Below are 24859 nucleotides of genomic sequence, written 5' to 3' on the forward strand. Positions count from 1 at the left end.
TAAGTTGTGGTATATGATTGTGATGGCATGCAGATTGCTCTCAGAAACACCTGGAAAGACTTAACATGAACTGATGCAAAGTGGGTAAAACCGGCAGATCATCATACAATATTGTGTAATGATCAACTGTGAATGACATGTCAGCAGACAATTCCAAAAGATTTATAATATAAAATATTATTTTTCAGGGAATGAATTGGTAGAGTCTGAATACAGATCAAAACATACTTTTTAAAGTTTTCTACATTTTTCTTGTTTGTTTGTTTTTTGGTTTGTGTTTTCTTTCATAACATAACTAATATGCATGACAGCACACACACACACACATACACACACACACACACACACACACACACACACACACACACATATATATATATGTGTGTGTGTGTGTGTGTGGATTATATCAGATTACCTGCCTTAACAGGAAACAAGAAGACTCAGGAGAGAAGGGGAAAATTTGAAACTAAAAATTTTTTTAATTAATATTAAAAGTTGTTTTTACATGTACCTGGGGGGAAAACAGATAAAAGACCACCTATGGGAAAAAACATTCCCTAACCTAAAGAATTGGGATCAGTTTTCTAGATAAATACAAAGGTGCTTGAGAATAGGAAAGGAAAAATATCTCATATCAGGGCTACAAGAAGTAGGTTAGTGTGAGAGAAAGAGAGGGAAAAAAATCTCAAAGCCTAAAGAAGGCAAACTTTATTTTTAGTAACTATCTTTCCCTTTATGGTTCTTTCTGAATTTTCTTCTTTCTCTAGTTTTTATTTTAAGCTAAGTTGTGATAAGAGGGACTGATATACAATCATGTTAAAGCAATGTGATTCTCTGAATATTGGCTGAATAAAATTTCAGTTATTTGAGATAAATTAACATTTTATTTCCCACACCAACTTTGAGTGCTGTCTCTTTAATACAATGTGTAAATTTAAGCATCTTCAAAATCACTGGAGGAAAAAAAATGGTTGCCTTGAAATGAAGAGAATTGAGCTGGGAGAGGAGGTCTTTATAGGTAAGGCAAATAACTTACATATATTTCTCATGCTGTCAGAAAGTAGACTTAGCTGTGTGATTTCTTTTCTCCAAGAAGTTTGGGGGCAGTTTTATGTAGTTTGAATTGCATTCAAAAATTGTCATTTGGAAAAGATATTAAAATGCTGATTCTCTTCATCCCTGGGGATTGAACCTGCCTGGGTAACTGAAGTGAGACACTGAAAGCCAGAATTTCACTTACTTTCATATTTCAAGACCAATGAATCTGTGAACTCTTGGATGTATGTACTATATTCTCTTCAACAAGAAAGAGTGAGACCCTTCCAATTCCTTCCCAGTCATTCATGATCACCCATCTTATTTAAAATTTTCATTCATTCTGTAAATTCTCTACATTCAATGTCTAAGGGCCTTCCTTTAGTTCTACTGATATTATATGGATCCTAATGAAGTAGTTATACCTCACTCTCAGTATGCAAAAAGTTTCTCTCTCTCTCTCTCTCTCTCTCTCTCTCTCTCTCTCTCTCTCTCTCTCTCTCTCTCTCTGTTTTTCTTGTTCATTTCTTCTTTAAGAGAAAAATTAGTATAGAAATTAATTTCTAAGGAACTATTCCATTAAAAAGAGAAATTATCCTATAGTATAAGAGGAAGGTGAATCTTGGAGTCAGGAGACTTTCCTGAGTTCAAAATCCAACTAAAATTATTGTGCAAGAATGACATGCAAACTCACGAAGCAGTCCATATTTGTTAATGCTATCCATCTCCTAAAAGATAGGTGATGGACTAATAGGTAGAATTAAACAGACATTTGGAGACATGGAAAGATGAGAATTTGTTTTGTTTGGCCATGTTTTTTATGAAAAGCTTTGCTCCCCATTCTCTGAATAGGGAGGAGAAGATAAAAAGGAAAAAAAAAAAAATATATATATATATATATATATATTTGATCATTGAAAAAATAAAACAATTTTGAAAAACTTTGTGCTATAAAAATTTGAGCTACTGTTGTTTTTAATTAATAATGGAGAGACTTAAAAGAAAACAAAATAAATTGTCCTGTGCTAATAAAGTCAAAGACTTTTGTCAGACCTGGGAGGTATTAAGTTAGATACACATATAAGTATATGATTTGCTTGAGTTACTCTGCAGTTGCACCAATTAGGTGCCCCCAAGAGCCACCAGCTGTGATTTCCCTGTCTTCCTGAACTCCTAGCCTCCCACCACTTCTATTATTACTACTAACCCCCACCCCCATCCAGGTACAGAAAGATGGATGAGGTCTATAGCATGGAGATCCCAAAGTCGCAGAAGGTATGGTACCATCAAAGAGCACTCTAGCAACATATAGAACTTTGTATTTTTCAAAGCAGTTTCATATCCTTTTAATTCATCATATTCTCACAATAGCCCTGAGAGGGAAGGTCAGGTATTATGGTCTTCTTGTTGTTTGATTATTTTTCAGTCATGTCCAACTCTTCATGACCTTATTTGGGGTTTTCTTAGCAAAGATACTGGAATGATTTAACATTTCCTTCTCTAGATCATTTTACAGATTAGGAACTGAGGTATAAGGACTTGCCCAAGGGTCTCACATCTAGTAAGTGTTTGAGGCCAGATTGGAACCCAAGAAATTAAGTCCTCTCGATTACAAGCCCTCTATCCTTATACCACCTTGACACCTATTCTCACCTTACAGAAAAGGAATTTGAAACATTGAGATATATAGTGACTTGTCCTCCATCACCTAGGTGAAACTTTAATTTATTTCTCCTAATTCTCAACCTTAGCAGACTTGTTCTCTATTTCTCCAAAACAAATTCATTAAAATCAGGACAGAAACAAGTTTTCTCCATCATCTTATAAATAATAATTGATAAGAATAGAAAGTAAAAGAGATTCAGGCATTCAGTCTGGATGTTGGTACTGATGCTGGTATTTACAAGTTCAGCACCTGCTAAAATGTTGCTATGTCATCCTGTAGAATCAAAATTGGGCAAGGTGGAGAACTGATCCCAACAAATAATACACAAATGAGGTTTTAATGGTAAACTTAAAAATTAGAGTTGTACATATTTCACTCTAGCCAAGTACCTTTCATATATCATTTTATCTAAGCCCACCTAAATAAATAGAAACTTGTCATGTATATTTATAAATGGAAATACAGGCAAATTCTTAACATTTTAATACCATTTTATTTTATTTATCCTAACTATATATGTAACTTAGATAAATAAGCAAATGAATGAATATACCCAAGTTGAGATTCTCTGGGCTCCTTCACCCCAATTTAAACTATATAAACATTGGTAATGATTTCAGACACCTTGGGTTTTCTATAGGTCCTCTCTTCCCAGGTGGTCAAAACATTTCACCTATGCTACTATTTATCCCTGTTGGGTAGATAAGACAAAAAATATGATCTGGTGGCTTGCTGACTCGCCCCCTCTTACTAGACACTCACTGACTTGGATTTCTCTTCTCCTGACATCACATGCAATCTTTCCATCTGCTGTGATCCTCATTTAAATGTAAGTTAAAATGAAGACACTTCTGAATTGGAAATAGTCGGCTTTTTGTATGACTTTGCTCCAACTGTGGTGATGTTTAAGCCATTCTCTACAATTCAGTGGGCTCAAAAACAGTCATACGTGTATATATATAAATGGAAATACTGGCAAGTCATTAACATTTTAATACCATTTTATTTTATTTTTATTAGTTGCTGTGGTGCTTCAGACTCAAGAGTTTATGACATACAGGAACATTGTGAAAAATTCTCTATGCCTTGCCCTGAAAATTTAACTGCATTTATTTAACTGTTAAGATTTTGAAAAGCTCTAGCAAGACTTGATGTTCTCCCCCTTACTTGAATGGATGACCCAAGAGCTTCTCATTTTAAAGTCCTGTGAAAAGACATAGAAATGGATTTCTTTTCCTTTTTTAAGTGAGTTTTCAAGATTATTAACTTTGCCTAGTAAATGTTTATACTGCCAGGGTTTCTTAACCAAACAGTGGCAGAGAGACAAGTTCTCCAGTCCCTTGCAGTAGATGAAGATTTACCATTCCCTAGTTAAACAAAAAGATAATGTGACTTACTGGGTATCTATATTTTAAAAAGAAACATATTTAAGCCCTGTTGACATAAGGAAGCTTGCTTCCTTTTTGATGGCTAGGTTTGAGAATGCTTTTAGTGTACATTAGGAATTAATGATTCCAATTATCCTGAAAGGGGGAATGAAGGATAACAGAGGCAGAGAAAAGGCTTCTAAGAGCATATGTGCTATCCTTGCATGACCTTGTGCAAACACCTCTGTCCACCATAGTCTGCCTGGGCAGGGGCAGAGACACTATTAGCCGAGATACAAGTCTAAAACAAGAATACATCAGGCACCTGTAAGGTCAGAGGGGGCAGTTGTCTTATATTTGAGTTGCTATCCAGTGCTCCTCCTGTCATTGTCTCCTTTGTTTTTCAAGCTATAAGAAATTGAGTTTTGTCAAGAGCATAAAAATATAAAGTTCTTTGAGAAGTCAAAGCTGATTGCAGAAAGTGTTTAAGAGCAAGGGTTAGTTAGGAGCTTCAGATGAGCTACAGATGAGTTCTAGCTGGGAGAGCTAGGTCAGTAACCTCCAAATTTTTTCAATTATGAACTATAAGTAAAAAATAAATTTCACATTTTCCCCCTGAGATCTTCAGACCTCACTTTTGAAACTCAAAAAGAGCAATCCTCTTTATCCAGCTCTCCATTGGATCTTTATCTTCTTAAATTGGCTATACCAAAGATGCAAATCATATCACAATCATGCCTACCACATACTGTACAATTCCTTTCCTCAACTCTCCAGGACCACTTCTAAAGAGAGCCTATCCAAATTCTAAGGTTCTCCTGATATTATGTGGATACTAGTAGAGTTTGTGGGTATGCCTCAGTTATCCCTCACTCAGTATTCGACCTCTTCATTCCCAACTCCCCCTGCCAACAACACACATTTCTCTGATGATATTCTTTGTACTGTTTCATCAATGGATCTATCTCTATGAAATCTATAGAGAATATATTGCCACTGCTGTTATAGTGGGGCCACCATCTACTTTGGTGAGCCTCAGAATACCCTTGGGAAACATGATTGGACTTCTTTTTATTCCCAGAAGAGCATGTTACTATTAGTCTGCCAAGCTTTAAAGCAGAGAATTGGCTTGAAAAATCTTCTAGGGGAGTCCCAATGTTGTAGGGATTGCAACCAAATGAACTATGAAATCTTAGCCTTAGATTTAGAAGGAAACACAGAAATTACCTGGTCCCCAAATAAGGAAACCACCATCTAGGAAGGTTAAATATCTTGTCCAAGTTAATATACATATTAAAAGATAAAACTGGAATTTAAATAAAGGTCATATAACACCAAATTTTCTGATCTTTTCCCTGAATCATTCCTTGATGTTTGTGAGTAACAAATTTCATCCAAAAAAGTGTTATATGTTCTCTTTGTTTTTAAAATAAATTGAAATAAAATTTTGTTTTTAATAATAGGTTTTATTTGCACAATTTAAATTCACTAATTTAGAACACTTTATATGTCGTATCTCAAGGGTATCCAACAAGGGAATATGAGAAGCTTGTCAAGGGAAAATTTTTGGCAAAGTATTATAGTACCCAATTGACATTAATTAATCTCTTTTATTTCTTACATACTTATGTGTTATAAATTCTAGAATTTATTTCCTTTCAGACTGAATAGAAATTAATGGGAAAGTTTCATGAAAACCAGGGTAAAAAGGTTGGAAACTCATGTTTTATTGAATCTTCAAAATAATATTATTAAGGAGATAATTTACAGATGAAGAAACTGAGGCTTAAGTAGATTCAATGACACAGCTAATATGTAGAAGAGTCAAGATTTAAGCCTTGGTCTTCAGATTTCAAACCCAGAGTTAGAAAAGGTACTAAATTTGGAGAAATTTTGGGTTTGACACCCAACTGAGCTATTAATTAGCTATATGACTTTAGAAAAATCATTTCTCTTCTTTAATCTGTAGTTTAAATGGGAGGAATATTGATGGGACTAGATGATTTCTTTCCCCTCTAAATCCAGTCTCTGAATCACTAACAACATGTTGGTGACATCACTATAAATGATTAGGGATTAGAGCCATTAGTAAGGCAGAGTAACCTAGGCTTTGAAGAGATACCACTTCTTTAAGGGATGGGAATAAGGTGTTGCTTTTTTTCCTCTGTAGGTCTCTGTTCCTGCAGGGAAGGTAAAGACAAGTCTAGTAAAGAATACTGAACTGTGGGTGCTAGGGGAGAGGGGGAAGGAATATTTCTATAATTGTTATTATTTGAATATTGAGGTAAAAAAATTGACAGCCTCTTGTGAGGATAGGTTCCACCCAAATCAATGCCAGTATCCAAGATTATCTCAGTTACTCTCTCACATCAAGATGGGCTACCACAGCTCAGAGTCCAGCTACCATGATGTCCCTCTGTTGTGGCTTTCTTACCCTCTAGATGTGACTCCTACTGAGTTTACACCACTATAGAGTATTTTGGGGGATTTTCCAAAGCAATGGAGTTAAATGTCTTGCCCAAGATCACACAGCTGAGTAAGTATTAAGTGTCTGAGACCAGATTTGAGTCCTCCTGACTCCAGGCCATACCCTATCCACTGTGCCACTTAGCTGCTCCCACTATTGAATATTTAACCCCAACCTCCCTCAGTTTCTCTGCTCTTCTTTGCCTTACATTTTCATAGCTCTTTCTAAAATATTTTGTTATGCTACAGTGGATAGATTTAAAGTTAGAAGACTCTAGTTCAAATTCTAGCTCTGCCACTATTTGTGTGTGACCTTTATCTCTCTGGATCTGTTTCTAAAACTGTAAAATGAAGAGATTCAATTCAAAGGTATTTCCAAGCACTAAATCTATTATCTAGAGCTTTTCTGCTCACATTTTCTACCTATTCTGGTGCTCACCAAAACCTAGCTTTATCCTGAAAGCACATCTCTTTACAGCCTCTCCAAGGCTGACAAGTTCTGCCTCTTCCACCCCATAAAACACAGGGAGAAATTGAGATTCATTGCTCCTCTCTGCCACTAACAGATAACTTTGCCATTAATATTCAACAACTCCCCTCCTCTATTAAAATTGATTCTATTTTGTCCAGTTCCTTGTTCGTGTTCTCTATGGACCTCCAAGTCACTCTGTCCCTTCTCCAGCCCCCAATAAGATCAGTGCCTGATCCATAATATTTTTTTCTCCATCCTCAATCAGTCTGGCCTCCCAGCTCATTTCCTCATTTTCCATGTCTCTAATTCCATATGAATGGTCACATTTAAATGCTCATTCACCAACCAAATTTACCCAAAATGGGGGACTTCTTAATTACTGATCTGGTCAAATATAATATTAAAGTAAAGAATAAATAAAAATATTTGTTAGAATCTTCAAAACAATCTGGTACTGACTGCTGCCATGGAGAGGAGAAAGGAAAGGAGGGTGAGGAAAAATAGGAATTCACAAATTTGAAAATGGATGAATTTGAAAACTATGTAATTCAAAAAATAAAATTAAAGTTAAAAAAGAAAAAAATATCTGGTACTAACTAAGAAATAGAATGATGGATCCATGGAATAGATTAGGTATACAATACACAGTAATAAATGACTAAAGTAATTTAAGTTTTAATAAATCCAAAGATCCAAGTTTTTAAGATAAGAACTCACTATTTGACAAAGACTGGTGGGAAAACTGGAAAACAATAAGGCAGAAATTAAAATTTAGACTAGTATCTCACGTGATATACTAAGATACGGCCAAAATAAGATACATGATTTAGACATGAACAGTGACACCATAAGGAAATAGGGAAGCATGAGATAGTTGGTATGTTAGATTTGAGAATAAGGGGCGAAGTCAGGATCATGCAAGAGATGGAAAGAATTTGAGATGTAAAAATGATAATTTTGATTTTATTAATTTTAAACAAATTTCTGTAAACAAAACAATAAAACGAAGATAAGGAAAAAAGCAGAAAGCTAAGAAACAATCTTTTATAGCAAGTGTCTCTGATAAAGGCATCATCTTCAAATATATCAAGAAATGAGTCAAATTTATGACTACATTCCCTAATTGATAAATGGTCAAAGGATATGAACAGGCAGTTTTCAGAAGAAGATATCAAAGCTATTTCTAGTTATATTTTAAAAATTCTTCAAATCACTATATTTAGAGAACTGAAAATTAAAATAAAACCAAAGAACCATCTCATACCTATCAAATTGACTATTATAACAGAAAAGGAAAATGACAAAAGTTGGCAAAGTGGGAAAATTGAGACATTAATACACTGTTGGTGAGGGTATGAACAACTATGCCCAAAGGGTTATAAAACTGCATAGTCTTTGATGCAGCAAGACTACTACTAGGTCTGTATCACAAAGATCTCTCCCCCAAAAGGAAAAGGACCTATTTCTATAAAAAAAATAGCTTTTTGTGATGGTTAAGAATTAGAAATTGAGAGTATGTCCATCAATTGGGGAACAGCTATACAAGTTGTGGTATATGAATATAATGGAATATTACTATGCTATAGGAAATGATAAGTAAGATGGCTTCAGGAAAACATGGAATGATTTACATGAATTGATACAAAATGAAGTGAAAAGAACCAGGAGTGTTCTCCTGCCTTCAAGTACAATCAGCGGAATCATGATCATACTTAACATTTATTTAACGCCCATAGTTTTCAAAAGTACTTTCACGTAATTATTTCATTCAGTTCCCACCAATGCCTTAGGATGCAGAGAGACATATTGAGCCTCAGGTTATACATGAAGAAGTATACATGACTTACCCATGGTAACAAAGCTGTGTCTCTTAATAGTTTGCTCCTTCTCTTGCTGGGCACTGTACTCTCTAGTACACACTCTGTTGTCACTTCCTCTTTTTATGTCCCAGACCTTAGCATAGTATCTAGCATATAGTATGGACTTAATAAAAGTTTATTGATTGATTGACTTCCCTATTTTAACTTGAAATATAAAATGCCTAATAATATATGCAATAAGCTACATATTTTCCTGTTACCATATTCAGAAGACAGAACCACCAAACTAAATCTGGAGAAAGGACTTTGAGTAAGATTCCTTACTCTACTATTCATAGATTACTTGCCCTCTCTGGGCATCAATTTCTTCATCTGAAATATTAAGAGGTTGGAAAAACAAACTTGAAGTTTCCTCCTCTTTGATGCTATGAGCCAAAGCAACATTCATACAGTATAGACACATAGTATAAATATGTACCTTAACTAGCTTTTACCCTCTAAGAATATTTATTTCCTATTTCTTCCAATAGAAACCTGGTTGTGTTTTTGGCAGAATTGACTAGCCTTCTATCTCTAATAATGGTCCAGTTCTATTTGGAATAAAATAAGCATTTCTTAAAAACCCTAAACTTTGAAGTTTGAGTTTTAAGCAACTTCTTATGGAAAAATAATAAGGTGGTGCTTGGGTACGTAAAGGAGTAGAAACCATGGTTCACCATCCCAAGAGCAAATGAAGCTGGACATGTGCTTCACACCACCTGGACCACCTGTTTACTGTGAAACAGGGCACTTTTCTGCCAATCATGAGAGCCAAGGGCAGCCCATCTCGGTGAGTCCATTAAGAGCCAAATCAAAAAAATAAAAGCAACTTCTGGACAATGCTGCCTTCTGCAGAAACACATTTCAGCAACTTGGATACAGAAGATAAATCTAACTCCTCCATATTTCAATGGCTCTTTTCACAAAAAAAAAAAAAATGACACTTTAATACTTGGAAAGAAAGAGTCATAAAATAGATAGTCCCTGGGCAGGGCTGTTCACTGTTTTATCTGCCGCTCATTCCACAGCCCATTGTCCAAAAAATACTGACAGTCATTTATTTTTCATCCTCTTGCTAGATGAAGCACAGAGAAAGTAATTAAAAATAATAGAGAAAGACCCAGGAAACTAAACTTTTAATGAACATGTATTTGCATGCTATAAACCTGCAATAGAGTGTGTAAGCTCCTTGAGGGTAGGAATTATTTTGGGGTTTTTTTTTCCTATTTCTCTTTAAATCTGTCCCCAGAAGCTAGAAGAGTGCCTTCTTGTACATTTAATAAATGTTTTTGTAATAGATTGCTCTGGATTAGATTGGAAGGGAATATTTTATAATAATTTTGTTATTTCATTATTTTCCATTGTATTTGACTCTTTGTGACCCCCATTTGGGGTTTTCTTGACAAAAATACTGAAATGGTTTTCCATTTCCTTCTCCAACTCATTTTATTTATGAGGAAAACAGGACATACAAGATTAAATGACTTGACCAGGGTCACACAGCTAGTAAGCATCTGAATTTGATACTTTGAATTCATGAAATTTGGACTTATTAAAATGAGTCTTCCTGATTCCAATCCCAATGATCTATCCACTGTGCCATCTAGCTGTCTTGTAAATTAATAATTTATATTTATGTAGTGTTTTGGAACTTATAAAATACTTTCTTTATAACAATACTGTAATGTGAATTGTCTAAATATTATCGTACTCATTTGATATGTGATTAATTGGTGGTCACAGTCTTACAAAGTATTGGAAGAATATGGAATAAACCACATTTCTCTGGCCCTTAGCCTCAAGGAACAAACCCTATGACTTTAATGGTTCTGTATCACTGGAAGGCCTTCAGAAGAGATGATATCTGTACAAAATGGCTCAGAAATATATAAATTAATTTTTGGTACTGAATTTCCAAGTAGATTCTGTAAGCCAGCCACTGTTAAAATTTGTACAGAGGGAATTCTCTTCCAGACTGGAAATAAGAACAAGGAAGAAGATATCCTGACATTTATCTCCCACTGGACGTTTGTCAAAATAACAAAATAAAAGTTAGAGCACTGATCTCACTGCATTCTAGTCCCATCCCATATTTGTATTGAACCCCTCCTATGACTTATATGGGTCAGTGAAAGTAAATTTGGACCTAGAGATGGAGTGTCTAGATTCAAATCTTAGTTTTTCATTTATTACTTTCATGACTTTGGACAAATCATTTAACTGGGGGTGTACTGCAGCCAGCTAGAACTGACTCAGAGCCAGTTGTTAAATTTTTCAGTGTAAGCATTTGCATATTATAAATCAGTAAACATTACATATCAAGGTTTGATTTGTTTTTTTAATTTCCTAGACTTAGAAAAATGACAAAGAAAAATAAAATGTCAATAACTCATATTAAACTTAAAAGTGTAACCAGTATACATTTTTTGAGAAATGCATTTTTTCTGTTATTGCATATTTACTAACACACCCCTATGCTTAATCTACTTCTCTAATCCTCATCTATAAAATAAGAGAGTTCAAATATATAACTTCTATACCCCTTCCAACTCTATGATTCTATAATATGTGGGGGGGGGGTGAGGAAGGTTGGAGTAAAATCAAATAAAAAAATGTATCACTCACATGGCAAGAGGGATAGCTGATAGACATTCTAATGGAAACCTCTAGGTGGCACAGTGGAGAAAGAAATATTAGTTCTGGAGTCAGGAAGACCTGAGTTCAAATCTAACCACAGACATTTACTAGGCAAGTCACTTGAACTCAATCTACCTCAATTTCCTCAAACTTTAAAATATAGATAATTATAGTATCTACTTCACAGCATTATTGTGAGGATCAAATGAGATCATATTTCTAAGCATTTAGTGCAAGGTTCTTCATCTCATCTCTGAATCCTTAAGACTTTTGGACCTTTTCCATCCATCCTGAAGGTGAATTTTCATCTATCTATGGTCTGTCCCAATTATATTGTGAACTCCTTGAAATCAGAGATTGCCTGGCTTTTTCTGTTTGTATTCCTGATGCTGACACCTAGTGAGCACTTAAGAAATGGTTTGCCATCTGTTAGGCATCGTGGATAATATTTATTACAAATATACAAATATAAACTAAACACAAAAGAGAAGAAATTCTATGATTCAGTGGCATTGTTTCTCTGTCCTATTGTCATAATTCCTTAGGTAAGGTATTTGAGGTAATAATAATAATGAATGAAGAGAAGGAAGAAAATCTAGAAAGGTGAAGTTACTACCTTGATGAGATGAAATACTATGACAAAATATATGCTGAGAGGCAGTGACATCGAGTATGGTGTTGCTTTTTAAGTGACAACTTGGGTTCAAATCTTTACCTCTTGATAAACCACCTTATCACCATCTTGATTGGAAGATGGACCCTCAACCAAAACTTCCATCAAAAGAAACAATTCAGCTCAAAATAACTCCTCATTTCCCACCTGGTTGTACTACTTCGCGACTTCTCTGATTTTTCCACCATTCCCCCTTCCCTCCTCATTTGGAATCTTCTCCCCCAAACTAACTCTTCCTCCTTTCCCCTTCCTTTTCTGTATTCACTTTCCCTATACCAATGAAATCACAAAGCCTGATTTCTCATTATAATTTGCATGTAAATTGTGTGAAAAAGCACTCCTTACTATCCTACTTTTTAATTTTACTTTTAACATCTTTAAATATGGGTCTCGGGAAAATCCTATAAGAGAACATTGCTCTTACCAGAACACCCTTCTGCCCTCTCCCTGATTGCCTTTCTAAAGGACTCCAAAGGAACTTCTACATTCAAATTACTTTTTGTCTTACTGCCAAAGAATGAAGCCTGGAAATTAATATCATAGCCTACTTCCAATCTCTGGGCCTGCGCATATATATCCCTAGTCCAGAAAAACAGGGTCTGGCTATAGAGAGACTATGTGACTTGGAAGATCCCAACTTGATTAGGAAGAACTATGCTATTTTGAGAAGGAGCCGTTTATATTTCAGACCCCAGGAAAGCTGAAAATGCCAAATGCAATTTCTAACATTCCAGAAGATGAAAAAATTGAAAAGTAAATATTTGGTGCTAATACAAGCATGTAACAAATGTTTAACTCAAATCCAGAACTTGGACATTAGAGCCTGCACATATCTCTCCAAGGTCAATGGGTTTGCCACCCCCTTTCCATTTGCCAGAAAAACAAATGTCACATAACTCAATGACAAAACACACAGTTTACTAAATTCCCTCACTAAAATTCCCTCATCTCCCAGACTGAAGGGCCACCATGGCCTTAGGCATTGGGAAACCAACATCTCTATCTCTATATCCACCAATATCCACAGACCAGAAGAGTAACCTGCACATTATGTACACATTTACCTCTTCATCTCTGCAAACAATAAAATAATTCACTCCATATAGTTAATTCAACATATAGCCAAATTTTCATATATGTTGGTCTCTGTGCTTTAAAAGAGCATAAAAGTAGACTTTTTTGTTGCTTGTTAAGTCTAAAATGCACTACTTATTTAACTTTAACCTTCAGAATTCCTAACTTCCTTAAATTCACAGCTCAGGTGCTACCACTTCCCCACCTTTCCTGATTGCTAATATTCTCTGCCTCTTAAAATTACTTTATATTGCTCTTTATTTATTTTTCCATGTCCTCAGTGGATGACAATCCAATGTGTAATTTAATACAGCTGTCTCAGTTTTCTGTTTAAGCAAAAGGTACAGTTAATTTGAACATCAAGATTGTTCTCTGCAATACAAAATGCAGTATTTTTTAAAAGTCTGCATATTTGTACCATAACATGCAATCCTGGGTGGGGTGGGGAATATTCCCAGTTTTTTACTTGAATATATCCTAGCCTTGTGTAACTAGCTCACTTTTATTTCACATGAGTGAAAAATCCCCCTCCCACCTCAAAAAGCTACCACAAATTTAAGGTACTCTGTACGCATCTACTCAATACCAGAACACACTAGCCCCCATTGATGAGCTTATATTTTCTCTAATCAACTGGAGGGCACAATTCGTTTACAGAAAAAGAAAATAGGCAATAGATGATTTCCCTATGAACTCTCCCATAAATACACACTCCATTTTAGGACCATCTTGAAGATTCATAGGAATTACAAATAAAAAGTATACATGAAAGAAATACCAAAGGTTAGTTTATCTTAATCAATCAACATTTATTAAGCACTGTCTTCACTGAGCTTACATTCTAAAGGGTGAAAAGACATGCAAATAAATATAATGAAAGCAGCTAAGTATAGATAAATAGGAAGTAATTAAAGAGGGAAAGCACTAAAATTAAAAGGGTTTAAAGAAGCCTTCCAGGAAAACAAAGTTTAGACTGGGACTTAAAGGAAGCAGGGGAGAAATGTGGAGAACAGTCAGAGAATATGCCTGAAAAAAAAGATATAGAGGCGGCTAGGTGGCACAGTGGATAGAGCACTGGCCCTGGAGTCAGGAGTACCTGACTTCAAATCTGGCCTCAGACACTTAATAATTACCTAGCTGTGTGGCCTTGGGCAAGCCACTTAACCCCATTGCCTTGCAAAAAAAAATATAAAATCTAAAAAAAAAAAATTAAAAAAAATACCCATTTAAAAAAAAAAGATATAGTCTTGCTCATTGAATGGTCAGGAGACCAGCATCACTGGTTTTAAGAATGATGATCAGGAAGTAAGATATAAGAAGACTGAAAATCTAGGAGGGAATAAAGTTATTAAAGGCTATGAATGCCAAACAGAATATTTTTCATTTACTCTTGGATGCAATAGGAAGACAACGAAGTCTGTTGAGTAGGGGAGTGACACAGACCTGTGTCTTAGAAAAATCAATTTAGTGGCTTCCATGAAGGATAGATTGGATTGGGGAGACACATGAAGCTGACAGACCCACAAGCAGGCTATATAAGTCAAAGGGGGAGGTGTTTAGGGTTGCACCAGAGTGGTAGCAGTATCATAGGAGAAAAAGGGATATATTCAAAAGATGCTTCAAAGATGAAATTGGCAACCCTAAGCACCAGATAGGATGTGGAGATAGAGATAGAGATAGTAAAGAGTTCAGGATAATCAGAATCCCTGAGGAATTAGGAGAATGGTATTATTCTCTACACTAATGAGGAAGGTAGGAGGGAAAGAAAAAAAAGGTAGAAGAAAAGATAATGAGTTCCATTTTGGACATGTTGATTTTAAGATATCCACTGGAGAAAGATTTTGAAATGTCTGAAAGGCAGTTGGAGATGTGAAATTGAAGGTCAGAGCTTGGGACAGGAAGCATAGACTTGGAAATCATCATCATAGAGATGATAATTAAATCCATGAGAATGGATAAAGAAGTGAAAAGAAGAGGGTCCAGGACAGAACCCTGAAGGATACCTAACATTAGAGGGCATGATCTGGAGGAAGATAAAGTAAAAGGAGTCAGAGAAGGAATGATCAGAGAGGTAGGAGGAGAACAAGAAGAGTGCTGGAATGAGAGAGTTGAGGAACTTCAACGACACAGAAGATAATTCAGATGTAGGTTCAGTTATGCCAGAGAAGGGGGCAGGCCTTCCCCCCACCCCAGAGTTCCTGGATCTTTCTCTTGTGGGGATGCAGTGGGGAAAAATAGGCCCTGGGAGAAGTGATCCACAGGAATAGGAATCTTGGAGATAACAACTTAGGGCTGTTTGCTATTCTCCCTTTGGGGCACATGTCTGCCAGGCTCATTGTTCCTCTTTGCTTCCAATGATTTGCAAAATCATGGTGACCTGGATATCAACAATGGGTATAACATCTCTTGTGATCCCTTTTAGTCTGGTAGGGAATGCTGAGTACATAATCTCTAGTACTATTTCCTAGAGTCATTTCTTCAGGGTTATCCAAGCCTTCCTCACTTCATTCTGCTAGTGCAAAATGGCTAAGACCTTTCCTTAATCAGGATAAGTTGATGGTTCTTTTGTCAAAACCACCAAGCCCAGATCACAAAAATCAGGGTGAGAACTTCAGGTTAAGAATAAGTCCTTTTATTTCTTTCTTTTTTTTAATTATGTCTATACCTAAATGAAGATCAAAGACTTTAGATAGAGGTAACTATCTTTTAGGAAGATATTCCCAAGATCTAGCTTGCAAGTGAATTTGAATGGAAAATAAGATAAGTACTAAGGACACAATGATATTGCTTCCTCCTCACCTAGCCTGCCTTCTTATCTTTATTATCCATATCTGTCAGTAACAAAGTCTGACAACTCTGGTATCATCATTTGGCCAATGAAAAAACCTTACAGATTCAAAGAATTTTAAGACTCAAAATATTTTTCATCAAATATCCTAATTTTGTCATTGGGAGTATACTTCATCCCAGATATGTGAAATTATTTGTTCAATATCATATGGTAAATTATTATATTACCAAGGAGTCCAGTTCTCCTTGCTTCCAGATAAGATCTCTTTGTTCTGTAAAAAAAAAATTCTTTTTTCAACTCCTTTCTTCACCCTTTTCCTTTCTCTACTGTTGACTATTTTTGTTCTTGATATCTATCCCTTGTTCTAGCTTTACATTTCTCAATTTTCCCCTCCCACTTCCTTCTCTTCATTATATTTACTCTGTTTAATTCAAGAAATTGTTCTTACAAGTCATTTCCTACTTCATTCCTTAACTAGTTCAACTCTCTTTAAAATGTCTACTAGTTTGCATTTCCCTTTCCCAATTCTTTCAGGAATAAGAACAGCTAAGGGGAGCCAGATAAATCTGATGACTGGAGTCAAGAATACCTACATTCCAATTCTACTTCAGATCCTAACTAACTATATAACCCTAAATAAGTCACTTAACCCCTTTCTGCCTCAGTTTCCTCATCTGTGAAAGAGGGATAATAAGAGCAATTATCTTTCAAGGTAATTATGAAGATCAAATAAGATTATATATGTAAAGTGTTTTGCAAATCTGAAAGCATTATATAAATGACTATTTTTATTATAGATTTTCTCTAAAGGCAAAATAAATGCTCTCTCAAACTGAACTGAGCATCATCATGGTGGTTGGAGATTCTGTGACCCACCTCTGGGGAAATCTAAACAGGAGCTATAAATTAGCTGTATTTCAGTTTTAACTAGAGTAGCATTCCATAATAGAGGTAATGTTCCTTTTAGGAACAGAATCCAAAGATAGGCAGAGTTTTTGAATACAGAATTCTTAAGGGGTCCTTACTCCACAGATTACAGAAAAAAAAAGATAGTCAAGATTGATAAAGCACCCAATCCATCCTCCACATTCAAGAAGGAGTACAATTAATGCTACACAAAATCAAGAATTTTTTTTATTTTGTTTGTTTTTTTTAAAGTGCTTATAAAACTCTTAAAAAATCACCACTATCCACTCAGTTCTTCTTTTAGGGACTCAAAATATTATTCAACTCATTCATTTATCTCAAGTCTCTTATAGAAATTTCCTTGGCAGCTGATCAAGAAATGAAGGTGAAGGCTCCAATTAAAATAACTTACATGTTCTTCTTCCTCTAAGAGTCACCCTGCCTTGTTAACCTGCTTGGCCCTGCATTAAGAGGTGGGAGTCTTGCTACTGAGAATTTCATATACCCCCCATTAAAGGTAATTATCTGAGTCTCTAGTGATGCCTCAAATGATCCAAGAGTAATGGCATGTGTTTTTCTTCACTTGAAAAGAAAATCTAAGGGCCTATAGAACATAGATTAAGTCTCAGTTCATAAACACAGCAAATTAATAAGCCTCTTTAAAACACAAATTTGGATTTCTCAGCAGACTGAACTTTTTTCTACCTTGACTTTGCCCTTTAAATCTTAGTGACAGATTCAAGCACCTTTTTTTTAATGCACAGGAAAAAAAACTAGAAAGAAGGCCAGAAAAAATCATGGAAAAGCAGGACAGCTTTGAAAGTCACACATGAATTTCATTCTATATTTAAAAGAAAATCCAGATAAATAAAATGGAGATTTGCTGTTTCATGTACAATCTTCTGTTTCTCTCCATTTTATTTATTGTTTTAGTTAATAATGAAAAAAGTAACTTAATTTGTAATTCTCTTTAACAATCTTGATGACAAGTAGGAGGCAGTCCAGACAAAAGAAATCTAAAACCAGATTTTGGGATAATAAGATAAAGGCTTTTTTAGAATAGACAGTTATCTAAACAGGCATAATATTCAATGATCAAACAGTATTTATTAAGTGTCTATTACTATGTACTGGGCACTGGGGACAGGAGTACCAAGAGTGAAACAATCTTTACTCTCAAGATCTTGTATTCTCATAAGGGGAGACAAGTCAACATAAATAAACATAAAATGATTAAATATAAAAATATAGAAAGTAGTTAAATCAAAGGTAGCTTAGGAGAGAGGGTGCTAGTAATCTGGGAAATAGGCAAGGTTTCAGGTAGAAAATGGTTTGTAAACAAAGTCTTAAAGGAAGAGAGATACTCTAAAGAGAATGGTAAGGAAGGTCTACATTCCAAATGTGTGGGCTGTGTAAAGACTTGGAGGTAGGAAATTGATTCTATATAAGAAGATGAAGAGGATGTAATTTATCCTATGAATAATAGGAAACTATTGATGATGGTGGACTACAGGAATCATATGGTTAACCATTTAAGGAAGAATTTTCCATTTAGAGTAAATTATAATGTTAAAAGTTATTATATGACATTTGATATATCAGAACAATCATAATGACAAGACAGCAATGTCAAATCTTTCCTGCACTGAGATGTCAAGGGTTTTGTGTTTTTCTGCTTGCATTGAAATGGAATCTCCTTGATTTACCTGTTCCCAGACCTATCTCTCATGTTTGATAAGTAAGGGTAATGGGTCATGGGTCCTGTACAAGTCCTGACTCTTCAAAGGCCAGGCAGATAACAAGTGTTTCATAGGAATGATTAGGTTGTTAGAATGGAGGGGAATATAGGGGAATGGGGAAGATGACTCTACCAAGTGGAACAAAACAGAAAGACCTAAGATTCATACACAGGCCAATAGAGGCATTTTCCCTTCCAGTCTCACTGAATATCAGCTGTATGTTGTCCTTTTGCAATTTCTTTTCCCCTTAAAGTATGCTTGGATGTTTATTTTACCCAAATTTCAACTGAATAAAACATTAGATAATTAATGTTATGTAATACTGTTGTTCCATAAGAAATACTGAAGACAAAGAATTCAGAGAAGTAAGGAAAACTGCACATGAACTATTTGTTGCAGAGTGGAACAAGCAGAACCAGAAATATGTGTGTGTGTATACATACATATATGTGTATTTATACTTATGCAATGACTTTAATACTATAGTTGGAAAGGAGAGAAAAAACACTCAATTCTTTATAATGAGAATGGCCAAGATTATCTCTAAAGGAAACTTGAAAAGATGGAAGTTTATGAGTTTGGAATATATTGTCAGACTCAGTTATATATTGGTTAATTTTAATGAAATACTTTTTCCCTCTCTTTCTATATATTTTAATTATTGTTTCAAGGATTCACCATCTAAGTCTGAGAGAAAGGAGTAATACTAAGAAAGATAGGGTGATAGGAAAAACGTGAGATTTTGACTTATTAGGCATGGAAGCTGGCTTCCACCCTATTTTTTATTATCTCTCTATTATGCTGCCTCCACTCTGGCCACCTTGCTCTTATTCCTCCTGCTACTCAACTTCACCATAATCTTGAACTCCTCCCCATTCTCCTCTAGCTCGGATAGATAATTTTTCTCTTCATCTTGTTCAGAATCAGACCTCTCTTCCACTTCCAAGCCATCTCCACAACATGTTGCTACAAAGAATTGCCCTACTGCCTTTTTTCCACATCTCCCCTTTATGTATTGACTGCTCCTGTTAAAATATAATTTTCTTATTGGGATGGCTAGGTGGAGCAGTGGATAGGGCACTGGCCCTGGAGTCAGGAGTACTGAGTTCAAATCCGACCTCAGACACTTAATACTTAGCTAGCTGTGTGGCCTTGGGCAAGCCACTTAACCCCATTTGCCTTGCAAAAACCTAATACATACATACATACATATATACATATATATATATATATATATATATATAATTTTCTTGAGGTCATAGATTATCCTGCTTGCTTTTATTATATGACCTCTAGTTTTTAGCACAGTAGTTGGCACAGAAAACATTCATGATTGCATTAGTGAGAGGTGCTTTTACCAAGGTGGATTAGAACCCCTTCATCCCTTTGTAACCTATCTTTAAAAACCTCTTTCCTTTATCCTGGAGGCAGTTAAGTGGTATATAATGGATAGAATGCTGGACCTAGAGTCAAGAAGATCCCCCCCCCCAATACTTATTAGCTGAGTGCCCCTTGGCAATTTACTTAATCTGTGTTTGCCTCAGTTTTCTCATCTGTAAAATGAGAATAATAACAGCACTTCCCTCCTATCATGTTGTGAAGATTGAATTAATATTTGTAAAGTTCTTAGTACAGTTTATGGTACATAGTAAGAACTATATATATGCCAGTTATCATTGTTATTATCATCATCACCATCACCATCATTTTCACTATCTTCATCATCATCATCATCATCATCATCATCACTCAGATCTCCGCTTTTGGACCTTAGGTAGCATTTTGTCTTATACTTCTCCAGTATGCTTATCACGTAATGCTATATAAAGTTATTTGGGTTATTTAATGATTTTTCCACTATTAGAACATAAGCAAGGCAGGCAAGGAGGACTATATTCTCTCCAAACTGTCTCCCCTCTCAGACCTATATAGTCCACTTACTGTTTAATGGCTATTTTTTTCTTAGATAATTGAATTAGTGAACCAATGACCAAAGAAATTATTGAATGATCAGCATTTTGGTGACAAGTCCAAACCTAACTGTCCTGATCTTTGAACAAAACATAAATTCTATGATTGGGCTCCTACTCTCCATACCTTTCTACCTTCGTTGGATGCATCAGAGTTTAATTTTATTGGTATAGGCTCCAGGGTCACCTCCATGTCATGAAAAAGGGACGTGAGCAGAGGCATATATTATTGTACTGTACTTTGAAAGTTTGTTGTCATTGTTGTGGTTGTTACTATTGTTTTAAATTTCTCCCTTTCTCTTACCAATATGAAACAATTTGTGATCATCTGTATTGCAATAGTTTCATTTTCCTCATATGTAAAACATGCCAGAGAGGGAAATGGCAAACCACTCCGATATCTTTGCCAAGAAATCCCAAAATGGGGTCACAAAGAGTCAGACATGACTGAAACAAATAAATAATAAAAAGTGAAAGTATTAGTATTCTCCTTACTCTCTCATCATTTTCTCCATAAACAACTTGCTGATAACCTCAGCACCCACACTTGGAATTTGTCCTAGAGGAATTTCTGCTCTGAGACAACCTTATCACTTTTTCTCTTTCCTCTTCATTTCTTAAATCATCAACAAAATTGTTGTCATTATTCCTTAATGAACTGTTCAATCTATTTCCTTATGCCCACCCTCAGACATCTCCATTATTTCCTGGACCAAAGTATCCCTCTCCCACTACCATTTCTCTTTGCATATTGCCCCTTGAAGTGTAAGGTATGTTCAGGGAAGACTAGTACCTCTGGCATGAGAGCTGCCAAGTCGTTTTCAGGGATGCTTTCCACCTCTGTTACCTACCTGATTCATCCAGCTCTCATTTGTGGCTTCATAGAACTGTGGGATGTACAGCAGGCATACTCCAATATTGTTAAATGGGTCAAACCATGTTGAGGGTAACCAAGAAGTCTCAAATTCTTTGATGAGTTAGAAGGATATTTACCCCAAGCCTGAGAAAACTTCTCCTGGTGAAATGGGCAGATGAGAGCAATTTCTTCCAAATAGGCACTGTGGAGTGCTTACAGTAGGTAGACAACAAAGATACCAAGTGTCATCCACTATACTCTGAGCCATCATCAATCATCTCAACTTTGTCTTGCCAATGAACTTCAATAACTCTGGAAGAGTGAGATCTCCCAAGGAATGTCACATCTGATCCTCTATTCTCACTCTGACATTAAAGTTACTCAGAATTATAAGCTTGTCCTCAGTGCATTCATGATAAGGGTCTCCAAGTCTTCATAAATTTTTTCTTTGACCTCATCAGGGTTAGCACTGTGGGAACATAGGCATAATGATGGCCTGGCACTTTTCCGTAAGTGGCCATTGCATTGTCCTGAGCCTGTTATTCACTCCTTCCGGTAGTCATATAAGCTTATTGACTAGATTAGTTTTATTACAAAAACTGCACCATCTTTACAATACTCCCTTCACTGCAGCAACTTCAAGCAACTCTGCCTCACTTACATTCAATTTTTTACCCACCTCAAAGACCTTTATTGACAAACAAGTGATGAAGCAGTGGGTGCAAATGCACTGGGAGCTGTAGTCACAACCCTGCATATGAGCAGGATCATAAGATTATCTTCCCACTGGAATGAAGAAGCAGCAGTGGGATTTAGATTAGTATCAGAGCAGCCTTCTTTTAAGGACTACACTGCTTACCTCCCTGTGTGAGGAAGGGGCTCTCAGGAAGATATATAATAACAATAATAATAATTAGTAGTAGTAGTGTTATTATTATTAATAGTAGTAGTATATGATGATAACAGCTCACATTTATAATTATATTTTACAGTTTGCAAAAAAAAAAAACCTTTCCTCAAAACAGCATATAATATTGACTTGGCTTTGGTTTAGAAAGGTCTAGAAGAGACCTTAGCAGTCATCTAGTTGAACCTTTTCAATTTTTCTGATGAGGAAATAATCCCAAAAAGGTTAAGTTACTTGCCCAAATGTACATGGAAAAGTTTGAAAGAATTGGAATTTGCCCAAAGTCAAACAGCTCCTATGTAGCAAAACTTGGACTTGAGTCTATTTTGTGATTCTTAGAATTCCTATAACTTTAATAATCTGTGTTGTCATCTAATACTTAAACACTATCTTATTTTCCTATCTACATTGAAAATAGTTTTAAAATAGGTGATTTTCTAAACTCCTATGACCAATGCTTTATAGAAGAGTCAAAGATAATAATCAACATTGAAAAAGGTGTGAAAAAGAGATGTAAATCATAGCATCATGGAACTGGAGTTGGAAGGGACCTCAAAGATCATCTAGACTGGTGGGGTCAAATGCAAATAGAAATGTTGTTCCATCTTGTCCAATTCATTAAGACCTCATTTGAGGTTTTCTTGACAAAAATAATGCCATTTCCTTCTCTAGCTCATTCTAGAGTTGAGAAACTGAGGCAAACAGAATTAAGTGATTACTTCCCCAAGGTCACAGAGCTAGTAAGCATCTGAGGAAGGATTTGACTTATGGTCTTCCTGATTTCAGGACCTGTCCTCCATTCACTGCATCATGTAGTTGCCGAATTTGAAGAAAAAAGAGACAAAAACAATACTAACAACTGGAACTTCCTTCTTGAATATTTGATCTCTATGAGTCAGGAAAAAAAGATAAAGGCAGAAACAAGAGATAAGAACACCCTGCCTTCTCCCCTTCCCCAAAGAGACAGAAAGATCTATCTTTCTACTGGAGAGAAATCGATTGTGAGGAAAATAATGACAGTGTGAATGAGATTCCACAAATGTCACAAACTGAAGAACAAATGAGAGAAATGTAGATGAAGTGACAATACTTCATGACTCTAGATAGGGGAGGGAAACAGGATTATTGGTACACAATGTGTGACATATGCTGGCAGATATAGTTAGTTATGCTTAACTATTTTTTTCCTAGTTGTCAGGAAGGGCTTGTTGGGGAGAGTATCAGAAAATGAATGCAATGTAAAAAACAAAATGCATGAATAAAATTTAATAATACAAGATGATATGAGAGGCAAGGGAGTAAAGTTACCTGTGAAATGCTATGGCATTAACAAGAAAATGAGGATTTAGAGGCCAAAGTCAAAGCCAGAGAGGTGGAAAATACAATAAAACCCCTCAGGAAAGAGCAGCTTGCTGAAACAAAGGAATTTTATTCATTGTAGGCTTTAACTAAGCTTCTGGCAGAGGTTCTGGCTACAGTTGAGAAAAACAGAGAAGTGGTTTGGTTATCTGTTCCCTTGCTTAAGGTGAAAGGAAAGATATCAGGAATTTTTGGATGCCTTTAGCATAATTTATGGGAATTTGATTGCACAGTCTGTGCTAAAGGTATGACTGGCAGAATGAATCACAGGCATCCAAATTGAGCAATAAAAGGCAAGAAGATTTCAGAATGCTGGGAAAAAGAATAATAGAATAATCACATCTGGGGAAATGGTTAAGATGCCTTCTAAGCCTGGATCAAGAGAAAGGATTTGACAAGACAAGACATGCTGTTTATAGGTTAAATCAGTACAAGTACAGGAATTGCTTTCCAATTTTGTGAGATGTTGGCAATGATGATGCCCACTTCCAACAAGGAGTGACTGGATTGCAAATGGGGCAGCTAAGTGGCACAGTAGATAGAGTTCCAAGCCTAGAGTCAAAAGGACTCATCTCCATGGGTTCAAATCTGACCTCAGACTAGGTATGTGACACTGGGCAAGAAATTTAACCTTGTTTGCCCCAGTTTCCTCACTTGTAAAATGAGCTGGGGAAGGAAATGGCAAATAGCTCCAGTATCTTTGCCAGAAAATTCCAAATGAGGTCATGAAGAGAGGATACAACTGAAATGACTGAACAACAACAACTTATTGCAAAAGAGAGGAAAAACCACAAAAATGGAAGGGAAGAAGCAGCATCTATGCCATCTGACATCATTCACAGGGGCAATAGGCTCTCTGACCTTGATTCTGTTCCAATATGAAATGATTTAGCAAACACAAGGCCAACTTAATGAATAAAGGACCTGTGATTACACAGGTATAAGTGCTTCCACTAATGGAGATAACATCTATATTTTAATAGAAAATGTTTTGAGTTTTTAATGGGGAAAACAAATCATCCCTCTTAACCATGGCTCTCTATTCTTAGTAAGTGTTAAAAGCACTGTCTTAAGCATCAGAG

At 35.7% G+C, this 24859-nt stretch overlaps 1 long non-coding RNA gene and 1 pseudogene across 2 annotated transcripts in view; one reads left to right on the plus strand and one right to left on the minus strand.

The window, feature by feature from the left end:
• Nucleotides 1-24859, minus strand: part of LOC141498795 (uncharacterized) — a 158403-nt gene that overhangs the window by 79403 nt on the left and 54141 nt on the right. The window lies entirely within an intron of this gene.
• The window catches only part of LOC141503304 (intraflagellar transport-associated protein-like), a 44401-nt pseudogene continuing 29110 nt past the window's right edge, over nt 9569-24859 (plus strand).

The sequence above is a fragment of the Macrotis lagotis genome, chromosome X (assembly GCF_037893015.1).
Source record: "Macrotis lagotis isolate mMagLag1 chromosome X, bilby.v1.9.chrom.fasta, whole genome shotgun sequence".
Classification (NCBI taxonomy): domain Eukaryota; kingdom Metazoa; phylum Chordata; class Mammalia; order Peramelemorphia; family Peramelidae; genus Macrotis; species Macrotis lagotis.